The sequence below is a fragment of the Chenopodium album genome, chromosome 11, assembly GCF_948465745.1.
Source record: "Chenopodium album chromosome 11, dcCheAlbu1.1, whole genome shotgun sequence".
Classification (NCBI taxonomy): domain Eukaryota; kingdom Viridiplantae; phylum Streptophyta; class Magnoliopsida; order Caryophyllales; family Amaranthaceae; genus Chenopodium; species Chenopodium album.
The window spans coordinates 2,703,701-2,711,184 of NC_137844.1; positions in this window are offsets into that span (position 1 = coordinate 2,703,701).

The window sequence follows — 7,484 nt, forward strand, 5'->3', positions numbered from 1 at the left end:
ACCAAAAAAATTATAAATTGGGCTTCATATGGTGTACAGTGTACTTATTGTACATTGATTAAGTTTGAGTTTGTGATGATCAATTGAGTGATTTGTTGGGGTTTCTCTTACCTAAATACCTCTATTCTTTAAATTTATAGGGCTAATTATTCAAAATTTGTACATTTTTTTAAGGATATAGCAATGCTTACTTGCTTAGTTTTTGGATCATACAACATGCGTGTAAAAGGTTGAAATCTTGTTGATAGTATCCATGAAACTCGATCAATTTAGTAAACTTAAATGATAGTGTATGTGGACTTAATTTGAGGGAAAAAATGAAAATTGCCCTTAATTTTGTTTATTTTGTTTATTTTTTTTAAAAGAAAAAAAAAATCATGATACAAGTAAGCCCCCTTCTCTTCACCTTATTTTTGGTGAAGTGAAATTATTTTTACTGAAACAAAATTATATTTGCTGAACTTAAATTATTTTTACTAAACTTAAATTAATTTTACTGAACTGAAATTATTTTTGCTAAACTGAAATTATTTTTACTGATTTTCTATTATAATTCTTCTTTAAGAAAACTGAATTTTTCTAAACTGAACTTATTTTTACTGAACTGAAATTATTTTTACTAAACTTAAATTAATTTTACTGAACTGAAATTATTTTTGCTAAACTGAAATTATTTTTACTGATTTTCTATTATAATTTTTCTTTAAGAAAACTGAATTTTACTAAACTGAACTTATTTTTACTGAACTGAAATTATTTTTACTGAACTGAAATTAATTTTACTGAACTGAACTTAACTTATTTTTACTGAACTGAAATTAATTTTACTGAACTGAACTTATTTTTACTGAACTGAAATTATTTTTACTTAATATTATTTTTTTAAGGTGAAGAGAACAGGGCCTAAATCGAATGCAAACACAAGAGAAAATATAATGATCAAGTATAGCATTAATTTTTGATGCTTTAAAAATTATGCGTGTAATAAGGTAATAACCTAAATTGCCATAAAAAAAATATACAATTTTATTAGCCATGCATGCAATGAAGAAGAATAAATGAGTTAGAAGACTTAAAACTTCCGTAGTATAAATTATTACTCCGTATTGTCTTCAGAAAAAAATAAATAAATAAATAAATAAATAAAAAATAAAAATATTACGTGTGGTTTTGTTTCATAGAGTTGCTAATTTTTGATTGGTAAACATCTAAGCTAAACAAGCAAGACTATAAATTTCCGTTCAATGAAAGCTAACTGAATAAGTGATGCATGAAATGTGGTTAGGTGTGAATAAGTCTTGTCTCTTAATTTAATAAAATAAAGTTTGGTCAGCCTAAGATGGAGTCAACTAATGTTCATTCACACAACGTTACCATGGTCATGAAATCAACTACTACTATATAAAATAATCTCCTAAGTAAGGGACTGTACTTTTCAGCTTAATTTCAGTTCATTTCAGTTTAGTTTTTAATTTCCTTCTTTTATAAACAAAATTCATTTCAGCTCTATTTAGTTCAGCTTCAATCAATTTAGTTCAGCTCAGTTCAATAAATCAGAACAGACCCCATGCTACATACTCCGATCCGTAATATCCAAGTATCATTTGTAATATCCAAATATCATTTTGCACTACTCTGATTTGTTCTCTTCATTCGCCTTAAAATTAAACATAGAATTTAATAATAATAATTTCATGTTCAGAACAATTAAGGGTTAATCAATTAGGTTTTTTTTTTAAAAAAAAAACAAAGAAGTTCTAAACAACGCTTTATTTCATTAGTTAAAGTCATATGATGACTTTTACAATTGATAATTGATTATTGTGAAACTAGATTTAACCTCAGTACTTTTTTTTTTTTGACACAAACCTCGGTACTTTTTGGTAATAACAAAGCAATACTTCGTATTATGACATCATCTCTTACTTGAGAATGAGGGATAACTCAAGTAGTTAGAGTTCCCTCTCGATTCCAAGGATCTTGGTATCGATTCTCACCCCCTCCCTTGTGGCTCTCTAAACAGTAAAAAAAAAAAAAAACTTCTTTTAACTCGATTTTTTTAAGGAAATTATAATAATTTAAACTTTTTATTGTAATTAAGCTTCAATTTTATTTATTTTTTTTTCAAATATCTTACACTTAATCCTGATGTTATGAATTATGATGTCATTTTTTCCTGAATAGACAACAATACAAAATTTATAGTAAATTGAAAAAAAAAAAAAAACACACACACAACTCCTCAAGACACCAATACATACAAATTCTTAAATGAACCTGGTTCACACTAATTTATTGTGGACCACCAACATTAAAGACAATATGATTGTTTTATTAATAAAAAAAAAGGTTATCATATTAAAATAAAGGTTATTATGTTGAAATAAAAGTTAGTGTGACATTATAAAAGCTATAAGAGGTTTTTTTAATGAAATTTTTAATATAATGGTCAATATGAATAATAATAATCACTATGTTAAAATTAGGTCATTATTCAACATAATGTCGTACTTTAAATTCATAATAACATTAAAGGTCACACAAATTTTAAAAAAGATTACTATATTAAAATTAGGGGTAATTATATTGAATATAATGCCAGTTACGTGTGTATAAACCTTAGGTCAACAATAATATTATTGTCGACCAGATCCACGCAATATTTTCTGCACCAATACATTAACCAATTTCTGTTTTTTAAAAAAAACACAAATATAATAACTTATTTTGGAAAGACGATAAATTTACATGTACGTGATGTACTGCTGCACGTTATCATATGAGAGCACCTTTGCCTTATATATGTGGAATTGTGGATAAACTTATTTGTCAACTGGTATTTTAATTTGCTTGAGGTTTTATTTTCAATAGTATACCACAGTCAATTTCATATAGTATATCATTTACAGCATGCTTTAATATTGCGGCACTTCATTTACCAAATCTAGAGAATACTTAATATACCCACTTGTATAGTTGTATTGCTTCGTGCTCAATACTTGCGTGGTTATATGAAAATTGGACATGGTCCAGGCGCATGACTTAGAATTAGTCTATCCAATGATGCAAAAGCAAAACTATATATATTGAAACCAAGTTGCTAGCTAAAATTAGATTTCAAAACATGTAATCATGCGATCGTTCTTCGGGAACATAGGGTTTTGCAAGGTCGTAAACCTTATAGAGTAGATAATTGGTGTCTTCTATCAAAGGAAGTAGCTACTATAATTTCTTTATCCTGGCAATTGGATATTGCGGGGTCCCCCATGTTCTCTATTTCTCGAAAATTGGAGGAGTTACGTTCCAAGCTACTCCGATGGTGTGTTAGTCACAAAAAGCTCTGGGGTATCAACTGGAAAGAATTGCACGACTCTCTCTCCCCATTGGCTCAGAATCTTGAGTCCAAACTTCATCGACATCTCTTTCTTTCTTTAAGAGAAGAAAAAGTGAAGCATTCTCAGACAGCTTATCACTACTGGAAACAAAGGGCTAAGGTTAAATGGGATGTATTGGGTGATTCTCATTCACATCTTCTCTTTTCATATGTTCAACATCGTCGCCGAAAGAATACTATTCAAGGTTTACAGTCCCATGCAGGAGAGTGGACTCATGACCAGACTCAGATTCGCTCTATCATTTTTGATTATTTTTGCTCCATTTATAAAGGTAATCCTACTCATCAGCAAAGTCCTGAGTTCGATTGGTCGACCTTGGATTTACCCCGTCTCTCGGATTCTGATAAGACTGCTCTTATGGTTCCTTTTTCTGCCTCGGAAATCAAGACGGCTATGTTCAGCATTGATGACTCCAAAACTCCTGGGCCAGATGGATTTACCTCTGCCTTTTTCAAGTCTCATTGGTCCGTCGTCGGTTCATCGGTTGTTGAAGCTATTCAGTATTTCTTTCTTCATGGTCATATGCTTAAGGAATGGAATCGAACATTTATTGTCCTTATCCCAAAGGTGGATCATCCTCAGCAACCGTCACAATTCAGGCCAATTGGTTTATGCAATGTTCTCTATAAATGTATTACCAAGTGCCTGTCAGCTCGGCTTCGGAAGGTCCTTCCTTCTTTAGTTTCCGATTGCCAGAATGCTTTTGTTCCAGGTCGTCTTATGTCAGATAATGGTCTTCTTGTCCATGAAATTCTCACTTTTATGAATCATTCGCGAGGTCGTACCATGTCAGCAGCTCTCAAACTTGATATGAACAAAGCCTATGATAGAATTAATTGGCAATTTTTATGGCAGGTCCTTCATCAGTTTGGTTTCCCTCCATACTGGATCCATACTGTTCAGCAATGTGTCTCTACAGTCTCGTACCAAATTCTTGTTAATGGAAATCCAACTAAGGTCTTCAGACCTTCGTGCGGTCTTCGTCAGGGGGATCCTCTCTCTTCATATTTGTTTGTTCTCTGCATGGAAGTCTTTTCGGCTATGATTAAGCAAGCAGAGAAAATTCATCTGTTCAAAGGAATTAAGGTTTCTCGATACGCGCCTACTATTTCGCATCTGTTTTTTGCGGATGATTCTATTCTCTTTTTCCAACCGTCACCTCAGGCCTGTTCCAATGTCCTTGACGTGGTTCAGCGGTTTTGTGATATTTCAGGACAGATGATAAACCTACAAAAATCGTTTGTTTGGTTTAGCGCTAATGTCCCGGATGATTACCGGGACTTCTTAGCGTCTTCCCTACAACTTAACTGTTCGTCCTCTCTTGGTCCCTATTTGGGACTACCAGTGGATATGGGTAGAAGTAAATGTGCTGCTTTTCAACCCTTGGTTGACAAAATCGCTTCTCGGTTAACAAATTTCGCTGCTTTACATCTTTCACCGGCTGCTAAACTGGTTGTCATCAATTCGGTGTTGATTGCCTCTCTAATTCATATCCTTGCCGTTTTTAAGATCCCTTCTTCTATTGTCGACAGAATTAATAACCTCCTAGTTAGATTTTGGTGGAAGACAGGGAATTATTCTAAAGGGCTTGCCCTTTCTCCGCCTTCTGTCTTATTTAATCCTAAAGGTTTGGGCGGATTGGGTATTCGGCATCTGGGTGTTTTTAATTCTGCTCTGCTTGCTCGTCAATCTTGGCGTCTTATGCGGAATCCGCAACTGCTTATTTCTCGTGTTCTTAAGGCCAAGTATCCCTCACTCTTGGTTTTTCGTTCAGAAGGTCGTATTCCCACTCTGTCTTGGGGTGGTCGCAGTGTTCTTCATGGTTTAAATACTTTGAAGATTGGCCTATGTTGGAAGATAGGTAATGGTTCACAGGTTCGTATTCTTCAGGATTCTTGGGTGCCTGGTCCTCTAGTACACTTTAAGGATTCTTTTGCTGGATCGGTTTGCCCGACTCTGGTGTCTTCTCTTTTGGATCCCATTTCGAATATTTGGGATTCTACTCTCATTCATACCTTATTTCCCCCGGCCACTGCTTCCAGAATTCTGAGTCTTGAGCGCCCTCCAGAGATGATGGATGATTATGTTTACTGGAAATACACTAAAGACGGTGAATTTACTACAAAATCGGCTTATGCACAATTAATTGCTCTCTCGGACACTCCTTCTTCGGGTTTGTCCTCGGTTCAGTTGCTAAGATGGACTAAAATTTGGGCTTTTCCTATTTTACCCAAATGGAAGCTCTTTATCTGGAAAATCTTCCACAATGCTCTCCCTGTGGCAGATATTTTGAGGACTAAGGGTCGTCCAGTCGACCCCTCCTGTTCCTTTTGTCGTCAGGCTCCTGAAACTATAGGGCATTTATTCCTTCACTGCTCGTTCACTCAACGGCTTTGGAGCTGTGGTCCTCTCGGAGTTCGATTGCCTAGTCCCAATACTTCCTTCCCTCAGTGGTTTAGCTCTCTACTTTTCTCTGTTATTTCATTAAAAGATTGGGATGGTCTGGATTCCATTTTATCTTTTGGGTGGGCCATTTGGGTGCACCGTAATCATATCAGATTCAGACAGGCAAGTTGTTCACCAACTGAGGTATTTCAAATTGCTCATGATTGGACAGTTCGTAGCCAGGCTTCTAGAGACTTTCCTTCGTCAGACTACACTCTTCCTCCTGGGTTTGCTTCGACAAAACATTTCTTCTATCTTGTAGGGAATGCTACTGTCTCTCCCACTGTGACTCTTGTAGTGGATGGTGCTTGGGATCCTACGGATTGTCGTGCTGGTGTGGGTTGGTGCTTTTACACTCGGGATACAGCTGCCAGTTTGGGGGGTGCAGCTCGTGCTTGTTTTGCAATTTCAGCTTTTCAGGCTGAACTTTAGGCTTGCCTTTTTGGCCTGAAAATGGCTCTCCAACGCGGTTATTCTCGCATCCTTCTTCACACTGACTGTTCCTTATTGATTCCCGTTCTTCAGGGTTCGTGCACGGACATTTCTACTGTTTGGATTCAGCAGCAACTTCGGGATATTCTACCTTCGTTTCAGCTTTGTTTTGTTCGGAAGGTTCCTCGAAGTGAAGTTCATCCTGCTCATCTTTTGGCTACGTCAGCTAGGAAACGTCGGTTAATTAGTTGTTTATTTTAAGTCCTTTACTTTTGAGTTGATCTTTGTCAAAAAAAAATAAAAAAAAATAAACATGTACATTAATGACTAAAATGTGCAAAGTCATTTATAAACCTAATCTCCTTATTGATGATGTTACGAGTATATTAATGACTAGTATTGATCTAATAAAGTTTATATATTATTTTGAATTTTGATCACTAAAGGCTTCAAGCCTATCCAAATTAAAACAAAGTGCTCATAGTTGTTAATCGGAGTAGTTGATGCTCTGGTAATTGCACAATGCTAGTTGGTAGTGATTAGTTGTATATAGATATAGACATGGATCAAGCCAATATGAAGGCCAGTTAAGCATGAAACAAAAATGACCCAACTTGACATGAGCTTGTCAGAAGGTCAAAACGACATGAGTGGTTCATTGAGAAAGGGTCATGTATGGACATTTTTTTTTGAAAAAAATTGGCATGAACGCGATATTGAGCATAATGATGAGTCGTCTTGATATTGACCTACTTATTTTGCCAATTTAAGAATAATTATCAAGGGGGTTTATTGGCACGACACAACATGTGAGCGGGGTTGTGCATAACATGAGTTTTGATTTGAAATATTGACATGAGCCCGACACGACACAACTATTTCTTGGCATGTCTAGGCACAACCTGCTCGAGCACGTGCTGTGTTGTCACGGCAAGTGGGCCTCCATGACATATGTCAACCTTTAGTTGTCTAATATTACTGCTGATTTTTTTTAGTTGCAACTTTGAGGTATTATTTGTGAGATATAAAATATTCCAAAGTTGCAACTAAAAAAAAATCGGAGGTAGTATAACTCTTTAACACGATAAGGGAATAGAGTTGATTTCAACGCAAAAAAAGTTATCCATATCTTTATTAAACTTATTCCTAATCCTTATGGTAGGAAAGTAAAAAATGATGAAAACTCAACTCGTCTTAAATACATACTTGAAT